Raw genomic sequence first — 18,751 nt, 5'->3', positions numbered from 1 at the left:
AACATGGGTTGGACTCGATGATCTTAAAGGTCTCTTCCAACCTAGAAATTCTGTGATTCTGTGATTACACTGTGCTAGCTTTTCGTTTCCTTGTGTTGGCCTAAAAACATCTAGGTGATTACTTTCTTTCAAATTGTTAGCTGAATGCATGTCTTAATGGAATAAAAATGGTGTAGACTTGGGTTACGTTAGGCTGAAGTATTTAGTTTCTTACAATATTTCTTCCTGAAATGTCACATTTACATATGTTCTTGAAGAAACACTAGAAGAATTTGTTTATTCAACATTTTTGAGGGCCACCCTCTTCCATTTTTGGCCAATCAGGTAAAGAGAAAAAAATAAATCTGTAGAAAGGACCATTCCTCAGATCTTGGCACAAATTGTTTACTTTTGTAGAGTTTTCTCAACACTCAATTTCTCATCCATTATGAATTTGAAACCTCTTGGATAGTGGTGAGTTTGGGCTTTGACTTCTTTAGTACAAGTCATTTTTCATTGCAGTAATCTACTGTTGCTGTCTACTTAGCCACAGGATATCTCATTGTTTATATGTTTATGCCAAGCTGATAACAATGCAGTGTCACATAATAACTTAGTGTAACAATTTAAAAGGTTTAAAAGCAAAAAAAAAAAAATCTAGTCATTGGATTTTTTCAACCAAACAAATACCATTGATGATTATTACGTTCTCATTTCTGCAGACTTCTTTTGCAGTCAATGCAGACAGAACATTGAGTTTCTTTCCTGAGGCTGTCAGGAAGGGTGGGATGAGGAGCACCCCAGGCTAAGTTTCCCATTCATCCAGCTGTCCTGTGGCCATGCTGTGGCTGATGGGGACAGTCCCTTCCTTCCCTCTTGTTCTAGTTATGGTTTCCCACCGTCATGCTGGTGTTGGCAGCAGCAATCATGCAGCACACGGTCATCTGGCTTCAAGCCACTCCTGAGTGCCACTCTGCAGCTGAGTAGTGTTCTATGAGCCCATTTTCAGCTCTGGTCACGAGCTGGTCCATCTCTCCCTGTGGCTGGATGCTGGCCGGTGCATCTTTGTGACCCATCCTGGAGCAGAAGTGAAGCCCAGACCCAGGGATGAGTGAGTGGGATTCTGGCCACGAGGCCACCAGGGAGGGCTCTGGCTGATGCTAAGTAGGTGTTGAAAAGGCCTCATTTGTTTGGGGGAGCGCGTGGGCTGGCCGCAGTTTCCAAGGTCTGGGACACCACACCCTCGGGCTGCTCTTGCGAAGGCTGCAGCTGCGCCCGCCAAGGAAAACGGAATAAGATGCAGCTGCCTGCGTCCAGGGGCAGGCTCTGCTCTGCCACTCCTTAATGCATCCCAGAGACTGCTGCAGCTCCCCAGGCTGTGCAAAACATGTTCCTACTCAGATATGAGACACTGACTCTGGGCCCTTATCATGTGTTGATTCACTTTGAATCATGGATACATGTTGAATAAATTGATTCGTTTATTCATTAAAAACACGGGAAATAACAGCTTATTACAAATGCAATTCTCTTTTAGTCTTGTGATTTATCCTTTTTCACTGTGTCTAAACCTTACATATCTTAGCCCATGTGACAGAGATTTATAACATATTGAAAACATATTGAACATAACATATATAACATCTTGAAAACAGGGCTCTTTTTAAGGCAATCAGCTTGAGGGATAGAGAAATGACAGATTTCATTTCTTTTACTGTGTCCTGTAATATAGAACAATCAAACTAGTTTGGGGTTTTTTTTAATTTTAAAAAAATCTCCCTAGCTTTAAAAGTTTCTCTGCCAAATGTTATAGTACACTAAAAAAACACTTCAAAGGAAGGATTTATAATGGAAAGACTGATACACCAATGCTAAAAAGTTCCAGGGGGTCTGTTCTTTTACAACTTCTCTTTCTAAATTAAACAGTCTCCTCAAGATTATTGACTGTATATTTAATTTCCAAAGCTCTGGGTTAAAATACCCAGTTAAACAGAGCAGCTGAAGTTCTCACTCTCCTAAAAATCATTGAAGGGCCAGAGTTTTGCAGCTGTGTCTCTGACGTGGAAATTTTAATAGCTTTAGAGAAACAAGAACTGAAGTTGACACATTCAAGTTGTAAATATGATTTGATAATTATAGTGTCTGTGATCTCATGTAATAGTTTTTCCTTCGTATTGCAACATTTTTGTATCAATATTTTTATGTTGGCTCACAGCTTTTATTTACATATTCTGATGTAACCAGAAAACACTACAGTCTCAGAAAATATTATTCTTTGGTAATTATGGAATGCTTTACTTTAACCTAATCAGATTGCAAACCCAGTTTGCTTAGTTTCAGAAACGGAAAGTTCTTTTTATGAACTTTTTATTGTTCATAATGGATGCTGCTGGTAACTCGTCAGGAAATATAAACTGCATTTTAGCAACTCCTATTTTGCAGCCCTTAGAATTCAGACATTCTGCCATGTTAGGATCTAGGTTAAATTATATATATATTTGAACTTCCAAATCAGACAATCATTTCCCCCAGTACTTCAGCTAGGTGATCATAATTATCCATGAAACATTTCTCTTGCTTTTATGTTCTTGGGAACTTATATGTTCATGGGAACTTTTGCAGACATCAAGAGGAACTATATGTAATAATTCCAAAAGGAATTATATGAACTTCTTATTTTACCAAAATGTCAATTTCTCAAAATTATGGCTATTATTCCTAAATTATAGAAAGCAAAGATACAATTTAAAACTCAGTTAAATAATCCACTGTTCTGAACCATCCCATCTTCAGCAGCACCCTCTGGAGCTGGAACTGCTGGCAGTGTTCAGAAGTACCACAAATCTTCGATGAAGTTTTTTCTGCTATTTTCATTAATGTTATGTCAAGGAGCATTTAGACAAAAAATTTAAATACAATTAACATGCCTAAAAATAATTTTAAATACTATCATCATTGAGTGCTTTTTAAAATAGTGAACTAAATAAAAATATTATAAAAATAATATATGAATTTTAAGATGATTGATTATGAAACAATGTTAGGTAACTGAAACAATTATTTTGGAGCATTACATGTTACAAGAACCATAGCTCCCACCTTAACATGCTTTACATTTTTATTGATTGAAGAGGTAAAAAAAAAAGTTTCTTATTTTTTCCCCGAAGCTTTTTTTATAATGCCACATCAAATAGAGGCCTTTAACAATATCTAATGGTTTCGCCATTATTTATTGCTGACTTTAAATAATATCAAGGCAGCTCATGTGACTTCTTATTTCCCTCTCGTGTATCTGATGAGCAGATGGAACTGAAATGTCCTTCTATGGGCTAGATAATTTAACTGCTCTCAGTTCTAAAATCCTGAAAATCCTAAAACTAAGAAAACAAATTTCTGCAACAGAACAGACTTTGGCATTCACATCTGGGTTTAGGTGTGTAAGCCTGGGTTCTTTTGTGTGGGAGAAGGTCAATGGTAAGAGCGAGCATTTGCCATTTCAAAGCCCCACCTTTGTACAGATGCCTGAAATCAGGCACACAAAGCCAAAAAGTCAGAATAGTATTCAGCAGAGTATGTTATTTGCCCCTCCCAGTATTGCTGTGGGGCTTACCTTGCCCGTTCAATTTTAGAAGAATGTCTGGTCTACCAGGTGAAAATGCCAAAAGAACTTGACTTGTTCAACATTCTCACAGCCCTCACAGTGAAAACCAGTTCTGCTTCATCTGTGGATCAGGTTCATAGCCATTTTCCTTGAGTAATGTGCTCAAGTGATCACAGAAATACCTGGGACCTACTGATGTTTAAGAAATTAATTCTGCTGACGGATGGAGTGGAACTTATCCCCTGTGTAACACAACTTCCTTCCCATTCTCCCAAAACCTCTAAAAGTAATTCAAGATGGTGGGGTTTAATAACGTTTAAATTCAATCTCTAGGCAGACAATATACATTACATCTGCAGTTAAGTCATTATTCTGTCACTTGGAAAAAAATCTTGGAATATTGTCCAAGAAAAATCAGATGACTTTAGATACTGCTGTGAAATCATCCAATTATTCAAAAAATGTTAGCAGTTATCTTGGCACCATTAGATATCACTAAGCCAAGAAGATGTCATAATCGAAATACACAGGAAATAAATGAACTGGTATTTTGTGCAGATCCCAGTTAGTTTCACAATACCTTTGGAATAGTTACCAGTTAGCGAAAAAAAGTTTGCAAATTGCACTTCTTAAAAACTTTAATTAAGAAGACAAGGAAATCATCAAAATATAAAGATCCCATTATTTAAGGGAAAAAAAGTTTACAGTGACTGTAGATCTTCCGTGTAAGAATTCTAGGTATTTACATGGCCTTATGCTGAAGTTTGATATTAATTTTGTGAAACTTTGGCAACAGCTCCAGTCCCATGGTAAAGCTTCCCTCACTCAGCACTCATGGGGCTACTTCATCCAGGCCTGCCACCCTTGACCATGGTCCTAAACCATCCAGGTAGGATCTTGCTGCTTCTGGAACTTGGTATCAATCCGTGTGCTGACAACCTCATCAGGGAAGTGTCCCTCTTCTCAGGGGGGACTGAGTGGCTTCCCAGTGCTGTGCCTCTGCCTAAACAGACAATAGATGTCCATGGAAAACACCAGTAGGTTGCAGCAACTTCTCTCACAACATTCAGTACTTTGTGGACTGCAAACATGAGAGTAAGGGGGAACTTTCTTCCAAAACCTCCTTATCTCTGGTAGCCTTCTTGCCTCTGATTTGCCCAAACCTGTTTTTCTTATCCCAGTGGCTCCTTGTCTTTAATCCTTTCTGCTTTTGATTTCTTGTGTACATAGTGCATGGGCAGGGCTGTGCATGAGAAAATACATTACTAACGTTGCTCTCTACCTTCCCAGATACTTGTAATGATTCAGATATTATAAAAATAGGCTTCAAGGAAGTTTCCCAACAAGTCATGTCTCAGTTTAGCAAGAAGCAGAATCCATACAGCATTACAATCTATCCAAATACAGTGGGAAGAGTTCTATGGGTACAGACTAGAATTATCAGGATTCAAGTCATCACCACACACACAATGAGCTCCTGGAAACTGTCTCTGTCTTGTACAGGAGGAGAAATGCATTGTGATACTTAAAGAAGAGAAGCCCCTAACAAGTATAGTCCAAATACATGTGAATTGAAGTGATTTTACTCTGAATTAATTAAAACATTTTCAGTAGATCCCTAAGAAACTGTTGTCTCCCATGGACATTTTTCTTATGTCTATATCCACAAACTGAAAGACAGGCTCAGATTATCATTAATCTTCCCATATTTTTATCACAAATTATCTAAAATTCTATCTATTCTACCTATTAGCCTAACAATATATAGTCCCAGCCTCTTGTTATGACATGGTAAGTTGTAATTGATTTGTAACCATACTTTGGGAACCACTGACTTAACAGGAAGCCTGAACAACATGTATTTTCTCCTTCCACTTTTGTTTTACTGAAGTCAAATAAATGAAAACCCTCTCAGATGCCACTGTTCCACAGAAAAGAAAATACGTTAAGCAGAAAGAGATCTGGGAAAAACTGTGATGTGGTAAAGATCTTGTTTTTAACTACCCAAGATCTAGACCACTGTGTACAAAATGTATTCTGGTTCTGTTTTTTTGGATGTCCAGATATTATTAAACTCAGGCATCAGGTCCTGCCCAGCTTCTCATCCCATGCAGATGACAAAGTTTCTCAACATACAATAGTACTTTACAGGGTTTGCAGCTTGAGCACTGTTTCTTTGGGATTTTAATACATGGCATACAGATGAGAGTGGGAACTTTATCACCTTTCAATCACTCATTCTTACAATAACTGTATAGTTTTATTTGCACATCTTTTGTGATGGGGTATCTTATGCCCTCTAGACTGAAGCTCCATACAAGAAGTCTGTGTTCTAAATATTGGGACATAAACAGCAGGTCCTGAAAAAGACATAATGCAGTTACATCACCAAAACCAAAATGAAAACAAGTGCCATTGGCTTGCTGAGAATGTCTGGTTTTGTGACAAAATTTGAATATAAAGCAACAAACGCCTAACTGGCTGACATTTGGTGTTAATTATTTGCTAGCTGTAACCACACAGCAATATCTGGCATCACCCCTTTCACTAAATTTAGAACAGGAAATGATTGCATTAACCAACACAGCACTCCCATGAGCACTTCAGGCTGAGACTGCCACTGGAAGGAGTGACCCTGCATCACCCCCATCCCTGCTGCTCCCAGCTCCTGCCCCAGAGCCATCCTCCACTCTTCCTGCAGGAGTATCCTGTGTGGTCCCGTAAGCTGTGGGCTGAGGCACAAACCTGGGTTTGTGCTACCTTTGCAAACAACCCCAGCGGACAGGGTGGGCACATGAGCAGCTGAGCTGGTACAACGCAGGACATAATCTGAAAAGAGGAGAAGGAACCACTGAGAAAAGTGGAGGATTTGGTGTACTTGCTTTAGCCTGTCCAAGATGTCAGAGGAAATTGCAGCAGCAAATATTGGCTTCTGCTTCACCCATGAAGCAACTGAGTTGCTTTATAATTGCCTTGTTTATTATCAGATATTCCTATTTATTGCTGAGGAAGCTCAGGTATATTTGGCACTTTCACTGTTATTTGTTATGGAGCAATAACATTATTGCCATTCAAAATTCACTTTTGCATCTGCAAATCCTGTAGTTTTTGGTTGGCATCTATTGAGAAAGGACTCTACAGCAAGTATAATCAGTCTGAATATCTATGAATGGAAAGCAGCCTTGCCTGGGAAATTTACACCTACCCTTCTTAATGAATTTACCCCCAGAGACTTTCTATACAGTTCTCAATGGTAATGGCTTCTCATTGTTTTCTTCTCCTGTAAAAGACTTTGTGAGGCCTTCATCCTTTAAAATAACTTATTGCTTCTGTGGAAGACCACAGTATCTAAGTTGGGTATATAGAATAACTCATATTAATAAACCTGGATGAATTTCCTGGCTTTGTGGTTAAAAACATGCTTTATCTTTGACAGTCATTATTTTAAATGCTTATTACATTTTCCTAGCACATTTTATGACAGTTTTCTCCATTCAGTTGAGATTCTCGATTATTCAATCCTCACAGCTATGTCTATTAATCCTCATTTATTCAGTCATCTGTACAAATGCCATTATCTCTGATTCTTATTCAAAATGTTGTTGAAAGCAGCAGTATTAGCTCCCAGATCTCTATTTCATTATTGTTCAAAGAATTTAACAATTGGGAGAATATTCAGGGGGACAGATCAGAGAGAGCTGCCAAATGTCTGACTCAATCTATGACAAATTTTGGCATAGGATAGCAACCGATTTTTAATGAACAAAGAGAAACTAAGTAGCTTTTTTTTTTTTTTGGTAGGAAAACTCAGTTTGTTCCCTCAGAAATACACCTTATAAATGAAAAATAATTGTTTTGCATCCATACACAGAGCTCAGACAGGAGCAACAAATGATCCCTTTGTTACCCTTGTGAATTTTCTGTAAATCCTGCTTCCATGTAGCACATTGTCTGCGGAGTGAGAATCATCCTTTCCATGTTTGCTCTAGTGATTTGACATTGGGACAAATTTCATGTCCTTTTCTCCTCCCAAACTGAAATAAATTCACAGAAACAAGACCTGTAGGCACCACGTTGCCCACATCTCTTTATGTCCACATCCATTTATGTATGATACTTACGGAAGTATCTTGGACAGCTTCTCATTCAGCTTTTTGCTCTGTTGTGCCTCTGGTACAAGATCTTGTCTGAACCTGCCAGAACCAAAAAGAGATTTTTCTCTCCTGCACTTTGAATGATGCCAAGATACATTCATCTACCATTAGCAAGTCACTAGAAAGAAATCGGGTCATCTTTATTTCTATCTCAGCTCCACCCATTTTGCTTGCAATTCAAACTGTTGTAATTCAATATCACCGGCAAAATTTCTGAAAACCATGTGCGTCAAAGGGGTATTTATGCAACTCCAGGAAATGCTTCATCCTCTTCTCGAAAGTGCAGTCACTCAAAAAATGTGGGGCCTGACTAAGATGCAGTGGAAGCTCAGATGGGGCCTGACTAAGATGCAGTGGAAGCTCAGATGGTAGTTTGGTTACCAATGTGTATGCAAACAGCAAGGGGATATTTTTCATGTTTCAAGGATACAGTAAAATATACTGGGGGTGTAAATTATAAGGAAATGTGAGCATCTTTCAGATTAAAATAGTTTCAGCAAAGTGGTTCCTAGTAAAGCTGATAAAATCACTTGCTGTGCCCATGGTATAGCCTGTGTTACAGACTGCAGAGAGCAGCCATTGCCTTTTCCTTGCGGAGAACATTGTTGGAAAATATCTAGAGCCTGCAAGAAACCAGCAGCTGTAAAAAGCTTTCACTCAGTCAAGTCTGATAGCAAATTCCAAACCTTTAGCTTGTTTTTCAGTGGAAGAGGATGAAGAGCATAACATCTAGCCAAGTGTCATGCCAGATTTGCTTCAGTATTTGAGAAGAATCAGGCCCTGATTTGCTCAACAAAGGGCTGAGCATCACATACTTGTTTTACCTGAAAACAAAATGAACCATGAGCAGTTAAATACTTTACTGAGATCCATAAGATAGCTTTTAATTTTAACTGTTCTGCTCTGGCCCTTAATTTCTCTGTTAAGAGTGTACCTGAAAGTATCAATGCATGTAAGTATTTGGCATGGTAATCCAGTTTACACTGACAGTGAAGTCAGTGCAGATATGAGAGTTCAGTGGACCTCACCCGGTGAAGACTGGGATGTTGAGCCCACGCAGTGATAACAGGCAGATGAATTTGCTTTCTTCTTTCACCAGCTTACTTAAAACTGCTGCAAGGACAATGGATTTGTCCAAACAAACTGAATACCATCACTCAACAATCAGACACTCTCTTTTACTTCTTTTGAATCACAGTGACTTAATAACTGAAAATAATTCAAAAGCAAATTAAAAACTACTTTTCATACCAAAGTAAATGTTTTCAGAAAAATTACTTGCTGAGAACAATCACTCAAGGATACTTCTCAATTCTAGTTTGATGAATATACTGTTGGCTACATATGTTATCAAACTAACTTTATTTTAACATTTCAGAAAATGTTGATGAATTTCTGCTTTTATGATGCTAAATAATTAAAGCAGAAATGGATTTTTAATCACATTGGTGATTATAATTTATTATTCACATATACACACAGTTAAAAGATAAGCATAAATTCATATAGCTATTAAATACTGTATATACCTCACACAAGGAGTCATACATGTTTCATGGTTGCAACTCAGGATAAATTTATGTTTTTACAAAAGCAAACTGGAAAGAGAATCAGGCACTAAAAACATACTCTTCAGACTGATAGAGACATTTTGCTCTACTATCATATTTTCATATATGAATTACATATTTTATACTATATATTATACAAACATACAGTATAAGAGGAGAGATATCTACAAGTCAAGACCTGCAAAACAAGTCAGAAAAAGAATCCAGGCAGCAAGTTCCATTTTCCCCCAGCAAATTACTTTTCTGTTGTTATGTTATTTGTATCTTCAGATAAGCACTTTCAAGATTTTTGGTTTCCAGCTATGAAATGTGAAAATAAATTGCAATCATACAGGAAATCTTGAAGTCTCCTTTGGTCCCACCAGGAACATCACAATAGCTTGAAGACAGAACTGAAACCTCTGCTACCAGGATTAGATAAGTTACCAGGGACTAAAGAATCTACATTTCCTGTATTCTTACAACATCTTTATATTTCAATATAAACAAATATCTTTTAAGCCACAATTATCTCTTTAACAGAATATTGAAGAATCAGTTCGCATAAAAGAAATTTGAAGTGTCAGCATATTTAAAGTAAATGGGATTAGAGATGGCTGACTAAATTGAGAAATACTTTTTTATCATTTTTGCAGCAAAATAGCCATTTTTTCTGGTTTTGTGTAAAACAAAGGGACATTTTCTTCATACAAAATGCAACTACAGAAATTTTACCTATTTTCTTGGCAAAATAATCAAGTTTGGATGTTCAAGTCATGCTTTTTTAATGTAGGTAATTTGTGAAGATACTGTATTAGTCAGTGGTGGACTTTATTGACCATGAGCTTTTCCATGGTATTTTGTCCTCCTGTCCTGCTGCAGAGGGGGAATGAGATAGCAGCTGGGTGGATGCCTGGCAGCTGGAAAAAGCCAACCCACCACATGCTCTAGGATAGTTTCTGTTCCATTTTATAAGCAACAATAACTGTTTTCTTTTACAATATACTGCCACTTCTTCAATGCTTTTAGTACAGCTCAGACAACGTTCTCAAAGTGCTGCAAAATATGGAACTTGAGAACTCTGCAGATGGAGCAGAGAGAAACACATGCCAGATGCTCTCTGTGACTTCTGGTTTATCTTGTCCTTAGTGACTTTAATCATTCTTACACTTCCTTTGGCTGATACAGTCTCTGGAACCAAGAGATCCCAGAAATTACATTGTAGATGTCATACATTTGCAATCAATTTGTTCAGCTTAAAATATTTTAATATCATGAAAGACAAACCTTGAAGACAATTCTTTGAAGATCTCATAAAGCTGAGTTAATATTTTAAATAACCAATCATTAATTTGACTAATTATTTTGAAATTAAAATATCTCTGTACCTTAATATTTTAATGTACTAAATCATTGAATAAAATGAAAAATGTACATACCAGTAAACGAAGAAACCACAGCTAATAAATGGCTAAATAAAATTTTAGAATATAAAAAAGCACCCAAGACTGCGTTGCCCAAAGACTGCAGATACAATTTTCCTGAAGTTGTCAGAAAGTACAAGGTTAGTCCTTATATACCTGTGGAAAACTGCCAAGACCTCATGAAATGTCATATGTTGTCCCCAAAGATCATATATGAATCTCAGAGTGCAATGGATTTAAAAATGATTGGGAATGGAAGGCTAAACACAACTACTGAGAAAAAAAAAATACATGCTACTCTATGAATACTGACATCCATATTCTTGCATATTTTTTCATTATACTATCATTTCATTCCACAGTATTCTTGGAAAACTGAAGGCTGTTGTTAGATCCATCCTGGTCTGCTTCAAGCAACTTTCCTTATGCCAAGATCAGCAAAATTGCATCTTACTGAAGCAAGTTCCAGCTGTCAGCTGACATGATGATCTCAGCTGGTCATTGACTTTGTTTGGCAGTGTAATTTTCAGACATGTAACACAGTTGTCTTTTGTCCCTTTTATTTGTTTATTTGTGGCCATGGCCATGACCATTTTCTGACCCAAGAACCCAATATAATTAGCTGCATCTCCAATCCATTTCCATTTGAATAGACCTTTCTGAAAAAAAAAGAGTATTAAATAAAACCCCTCTTAAGACCTTAGTAAATCTTTGACAAAGAGGTAAATAAAAATTAGAATTAAGAATTCTCTGCTCAATATTTTGCTGGAGGTAGAAAGGACCACCATAGAGCCTTTACTGAAAGGCAGGACAAATTTCTGTCAACATTAATAATGGGCTTCGTGTCTCTGTAAAAATTAACCTATAACTAGTACAGTGACCAAAGGATAAGATAATTAAGAGAAAACAATTTATCACGTAGAAAAGATCATAAAGTCATGGTCTTTCCAAAAGACAGGACTAGGTCCAATTCAACATCCAAAAGACAAATACAAAGAACATATTTCATCTGTGCTCAGAAGATTTCCACAGGGCCTATTAATCACTCAAATAATGCTTAGGTCCTCAAAACAAACACTGTGGAGACTTTCTTCAGACCTTTTGAACAGGAATGAGCTATACTTGAAATACAGATGCTATTGCCTGGGATCTGTTTCCACTGAATAATGTGAACATTCAGGACCTTGATAAATTTTAATTTGATAATAGAGGTAATATATTTTAGAAAATTATGTAGCATTCAAACTTGGGGCAGAGCCAGCATAAGTCTAAAGGTGATAAAAGATAATTCAAAAGGAAAAAAACCACCAAGGAAACAACTCTCCTTTTCCAAAATAAAACTCCCAGACAAGTTTAGGGACTACAGAAAGGTAACCCTGGCAAAACAAGGTTACCCACTGACACAAAATGTAATACTTCTGTTGTAAAAACATGGCTTGGCAATTGAGTCATTCCAGTTGGAAAATCTATTTTTTTAAAAATAAAAACCAGTTTTGTGAAAGACTTGCAACTTATAAAAATACATTCCAAACTATTTGATGAGAAAGGCATAGAAGACTAAAAGAAACATTATTTTTCTGGCACTTGAGGCTTTATGCTTTTCTTTTTTCTAATCTCAATTATATTTTGTTTAACATTTAATATTGATAATCATATTACCTATACCTATTGATATTACCTATTACCTATTGATAATTATATCACCTAGGTAGAAGTGGATTTTCTGCACAGAGCATTCAGCCTGTCAGTCAAATCACAACTAATGGCAGTGCTGAGGTTTATGAGGTTTATTTACACAAAGATTTCTGACACCAACATGTTAGCATCACTGTTAACATTTTAAAAGACTAAATAAAAAGAATTTTAGTATCAAACAACAGATCTATACAGAAAAATGTTGAATATGATCTCTCTTCTATAGAGGAACAATCTAATTGCTGTCTACCTTTTTAATGGCCCTTTCCCTCAGACATACCACGAGTGTTTCCAATGCATCCCAGGTGAAGATAAGCCATATGCTATGTGATGGCTCTTACCATGCAGAGTATCTGCCTCCAGCCATGTGCAAGGCTTGTTGGAACAGAGCCAGCCTGTAGTAGGTTGTCCAGCTGCACATAGCCTGTCCCAGAAGCTGCCACTTAATAGTACTTGAAATTCCAGCCTTCAACTCAGAAATCATTTATTGCAAAGTCTACATACCCTGAAGTGTTTGGAAAATTAGATGTTTCCTTGGTTTAATCCTCTGCAGAATACCAGTATTAACAGTCAGGTTTGTGACTCCATGTGTGTATACTCTTGCACCCCTGGCAGAGCAAGGGAGGAAGGTCTCTTCTGAAAAAAAAATTTTCAAACTCTGTTTTTCTTTCCAAATATTTTAGTATGATTAAAAAGAAACTTTGCTACACAGATTTGTGCTGGTGTAAAATCAAAGGCACAGTGGATTAGCTGACCCTTTAAGAATGACTTTCCTCTCTTCCAAACTAGCAAAAGATTGAAAAATGAACAAGGTTGAAAAGGAAGTCAAAACTTCAGCAGAAAGGTCTTTGAGAAGTATTGAAACAGTTTCCAAAGATCTCCCCACACTCCCTGATTCAGTCACTCACAAAGTGGGCAGAGATCAACACTGCAAAACAAGGGACTAAATTATAGAGTTAAACTCGAGATGAAAATCTCCTCTCCTTTGATACACCAAAAGCAGATTGCCTCCCTCAAAACATGATGGCATCTTACATTTTCATCTGCCTTTACACCATCAACCTCTTATTTTGCAGCTGAGATATACATACTTTGTTTAAAAGATACAGCAAAGCCAAGAAGAGAGTTAAGACAGGACAACTATGAACACAAATTTTCCTCTCAGGAAAAGAAGAAAAAAAAGTGTTTTCAGGGGTGAAAGGACTTGGAATGAAAGCTAAAATCCTTTCCCTAGTACGTGAAAGATACACACTGCAGACCATACTCTGGAAAAGTGTTCTGTGATAAAAAAGATCCTTCTCTGTTGCTTTACCAGTTACACAGATGTCGGAATCAACAGGGGTATCGTAACCTCCTTGGCTTTATTTTAACAGTTCATGCTATGATAAAAGTCTAACTACACAAGAGCATTTATTGTGGAACCATTAGAGTCAGGGTCAATTTTCAGAGGTTAACAGAGCTTTTTTTGTAAAATAAGTTTTAAAGAGAGAAAAGCAAAAAATGTGAAATGTTCCCAGAATGAGAATTTGCCTGCCAAGATCCACACAGACTTACTTTTTATGGACAAGTTACAACTCCTTTAGAATGTTTATTTAATGGAAATATAAATGTCAGTACAATTTAAAGAGAGTGAGTGCCATAAATAGAGAATTGAAAGGTTTAATTGTCCTTTCCAGGTGTTCTCTTCAGAATTGCTTTTCTTGGCAACCCTTCCTTGTAGTTTCCCATAATGTTGATTAGCACGTTGGTGTGGGCTTTAGGGTATGTGAGCCTTTCATCACCCTCAAGTTTTTCACAATTTGAGGATCATTGTCCTCTGCTTGGCCAAAAGTGTATTTTATTCTAAGGCAAAGCAGAGTGTAAGCAGAAATTCGTCTCACAGTGTGATAGACCAGCTCCAGGTCTCTGGAGGAGACCTCTAGAGTCCTATCCAGAGGTAGTCCAGTCCAAATTCTTGCTCAGAGCAGAGGCCACTGCAACAGTTGCCAAGGATCATATCTGGACTTCTTCTGAACATCTCCAAGGGTGGAGACTCCACAAGCTCTCTGGGCAACCTGCTTCAGTGTTCAATGACCCTCACCATAAAATATCCTTTTCTTAACTTTAAATGGCATTTCTTGCATTTCAGTTAGTGCTCTGTTCACCTTTTAGTCCAGTGGGTAATAATTCCTCTCAATTCCACAGAATGGAGTGTTGCATGAGGACATTGGCAGAGGGAGAAGTATTGAAGGCCTGGTCACCCAACAGACCACAATGCTCATCCTGCTGCTACATATAATCATTCACTTGTCATGTAAGGTACACGGAATTTTGTTAAAGAAAACAGTATCAAAGATTTCTCATTTCTTTTGGCCTCAAAACCTAACAAATTGCCTCCACCTTTACCCCATTTTGGAACATAAATGCAATAGGGGCACTTAGCTGGAATACAGTCTGACAGGACACGGCTGCATGTTTGCAAGCAGGACAGGCTGCAACATGGAACTCAGCAGCACCAAATAACATGGTGAACGTAAAAATCCCTTGCCATCAGTAATGATACAAATAGCGAAATGCATATTTCATTTTTGAGTTGAGGCTTAGAAGTTAATCACAGAGACACAGCTGATTTTATTATTACTGTTTCAAAACCCTTCCTGGACCTTCATTAAGGAAGAGGCTACATATTTCTTTTTTTATGAAGAAACCACTACAGTCAAGAGGAAATCTTACCCTGGGTTTTGTACTCAGTATTTGACAACAGAGGTAAAATCACAGCTGGATAGACTAAACCTCCTTATTTAATGATTACATATCTAAGAGATTTCTTTCATATATTGGCTCAGTTAACATTCAGCAAACACCACACTCATGGTACCCACACCTATGTGCTACTTCCTGACAAAAGAATATTAATAAGTAGTTATTCTATTGGAATGTTAGATAGATGTATCTACTCCAAGGACTCTTTTGTAAGATATGGATTTATTGGTCAGGCACAAATTTTTATGAGAGGCAGCTGTTTTTCACAAATCAAGCTCTCAACTTTGTGCCTAATATGTGCAGTTTTAAGATTAGGTTTTAGATCCTCCTCCCTTGATACATTTAAATCCTTTCAGCGTCACAGCCAGTCCATATAATTTTCTTATCCTAAAATTGGTCACTTTGTAATGCTGAAAGCAGAAAGTAGACCAAAGGACTCATAGATAATTTTATTTAATCTCCAGTGCTACCATCAGTTAAAACAAAAACCCTAACAAATTTTTTACCTAAAGAGCTGCAATTTATGTGACTGATAACTAGTACATGATATTCTAGAATAGGAGTGATTTTCAGGAAGGACTATATTTGTACATGAAACAGAGAAGTGTAACCATTTCAACTACTTTTTGTACCTTCAATCAGTTTCTGGAGTTCACAGAAATGTATCACATGGTAGAGAAGAAGACAGGACCCCACAAAATCAAGAGCCACAGAAATTATATCTTTTGCTTTGTTTTTTAGACCAATTATATTTGACATAAAATATATTATATTAATGCCATTGATTGAAATAGTCAGTCCCCTAAATTTATGCTCCCTGGGGTCAACCATATACACATCACAGGGCAAAGCAGCCTCCCAATCCTGCCCACTAAGAAAAAGTGAAATCCTATCAAGCATCTTTGTGAAACAACAGCTTCAAACCTTCACAGCTTAAATGAAAAGGGAAACAGACCTTACTTCTCCCACTACCTCCACTCTCCTTTTTCTCTTGTCAGTTACATATGTTTTTTTCCTACCAAGACATGCATTATATAATTAGAACAAATTACATTTGGATACGTAAATTCTAAACACGAAATTAATACCACAACGTGTCAGAGTAATGTCTTATCTCCCGAGGAAACATGTATACATACAGAAACACAAACAGAGAAAGAGTTTAAAGTAGTAGTACTAGCAGTAATAATAATAATAATCATCATCATCATCATCATCATCATCATCATCATCATCATCCCAAACCATTTAGAAAAAAATATTGTGAAATTATGGTTAAGATGAAATTAATGGGAATCTAGTCACCGTCTTTGTTGGAGTTTTTTTTAGGTTTCTACATTCAATCTTGTTGAACACAGGTGAAAATAAAACACTTCAGTTGTTAAATCCTTGAAATCCAGTATTTTCCCACTAGGTGAATGCATGGCCAAACTGGACATCAACACCACTTTATGGTATCTGTGCTCCCATTTTCTGATGAGTCTTCCAGATCCAGAAAAAAAAATTATTTAAGACATTAAGACATATCATTTTCATATGATCATTTTGTTTAGGAAGGGAAGATTAGACTACTTTTCTTCAAGGAAGTATCATTTCCTTAAACATTTATCACCTGCTGTTCCTACTGAACCAGCGTTCAGAATTGCACAAGCACAATAAAGGAGGCATTGAGCAATCTGAATGTAACCTTTTTTTTTTTTTTTTTTTGGTGTTTTCTCAAAAGCATGAAAAAAAACTCGTGGGATTGAAAAGTTCTTTGTAACTCAATTATCCATGCTTGTTCCTCAGGCCTGCTCAAATGTGTTTTTTCTTGGTAAATGCATAGGAGTTTGCCTTTGGATTCTATGCAAAATTGCCCAGATCCAGTGTAGTCCTAGAACTGTATAGATGGCAGCTAAGCAGAGCAATACAAATTCAGTGAGTATTAAGTTCCTTATTTAGTTTTTAGGTCATTGGAAATCAATTTGGTTCAGATTCTCTATGTGTTACTGGACACCACCCAGCTGTATGCAACACAGAATTCAAATAAGCAGAAATATAAATTCAGTGTTTTCCTTTTGTAAATTGCACAGTAATTTCTCCTAGTAAATTAACTTGGTCTGAGTGGAAAGAGAGTAAGTATTTTGAGGTAAATCCCCTGTCTGTAATTACATTTCAGTGCTTGAAAATTCAGCAACTGGCTGATTTATCAAAAATCACTCATCAGAGGTGTTGGATAGACAGAGACAGACTTCCATTTATCTGTACACCAGTAACTATTCACACTACAAGCAACACAGAAAGCTTCCTAATCCTGCACTACCAGTGGGTAAGGTGTCCAGGAGTAAGCTGGACTTCAGTTTCCAGCCTTGTTGAACCTTTTAGCCTTTCTGAGGAGACATCATTAAGCCACATTGGTAAAGAGCAATTTCTGAGGTGTCAAAAGAGCACTTATGTAGAGCCACTAGGCAAGTCTTGTCATAGACAAATGAGGAAGAGCAGGCGATAAATGCAGGTTTAAGGAAATGATACTTCCTTGAAGAGAAGGAGTCTAATCTTCCCCCCCCCCCCCAACAAAATGATCATATGAAAGCATCTTAAATAAAATTAATTTTTTCCTGGATCTGGAAGACTCTCCAGAAAATGGGAGCACAGATACCATAAAGTGGTGTTGATATTCTTACGCATTGCACCCTTAGCACTAACTTTAGTACAATTTTTCTTTTCTTCCTCATTGACCTCGCACATCCAGATCAGAAGAGAAGTAGTTATAATTCTCACAGGTGATTTAAGCTAGGAAGACAACAGAGTTTGTGGTCTTTAAGCCTTTGAAGAAGCGAAAGATGTTTCACTAAGCAAGGCAGAGAAAGACAAATGCCTCCCGTTTTTTTCCTATGTGAGGAACTGCAAAAGCACTGGCCTTGTGTCTGACTAGATGCCAGCTCCAAAGTATCCAAAGGCACCACTGATCTAAGCAAAATGAAACAAGCCTCTTTCATCTACCCCCATTTCTTCTTTGCAAGTATTTCCCTACAAAACTATGCTCATCATGTGGACTCATTGCATCCTCAGGAAGACCTGCTATCTGTCGAGTTCCTAGAATTTGTCCCTGTCTTGTCTTTTCGGTAACACTGAGAAGAGTTGTCGCCTAAAGCTCCAGCCTTTCCCTCTGGACGTGCCTTCCCCAGCTACACCCTGGAGCCAGGCTTTTTTTCTCTTTTCAGCAGTGCCTAGGTACCAAACCTCCAGCCTACCGGCAAGGAGCAGTCCCTAAGCATTTGATATGAGTCATTGAAAATCCTGCCTTTTCAGGATATGCTTCATTCCAAGCAATTGAAAACTGGAAGAAGAGTACCACAGCTTCGGCTTTCTGTCGTCGTGGTAGTGGAAAGCTCATTTACACCGCCAATAATCTGAACGGACTGAAGAAATTAATCTCATTGAAATGCAACGAAGGCTGCTAAATGTGCAAAATCTACCGTAACAGTAGGGCTTCATGAAGTTAAGTCTGTTTTAAAGGTGAAGTAACTTTACAAGAGAGAAGGCTGGTCTAACCATGAACACGTTGCCCACCGAGGAACGTGGAGCAGTTTATTCGCTGTGCTAGTTCCTGCCCTCGAGCTGTGC

The sequence above is a fragment of the Motacilla alba genome, chromosome 1 (assembly GCF_015832195.1).
Source record: "Motacilla alba alba isolate MOTALB_02 chromosome 1, Motacilla_alba_V1.0_pri, whole genome shotgun sequence".
Lineage (NCBI taxonomy): Eukaryota > Metazoa > Chordata > Aves > Passeriformes > Motacillidae > Motacilla > Motacilla alba.
The sequence above is the reverse complement of the archived record's forward strand: the minus strand, read 5'-3'. Positions refer to the sequence as shown.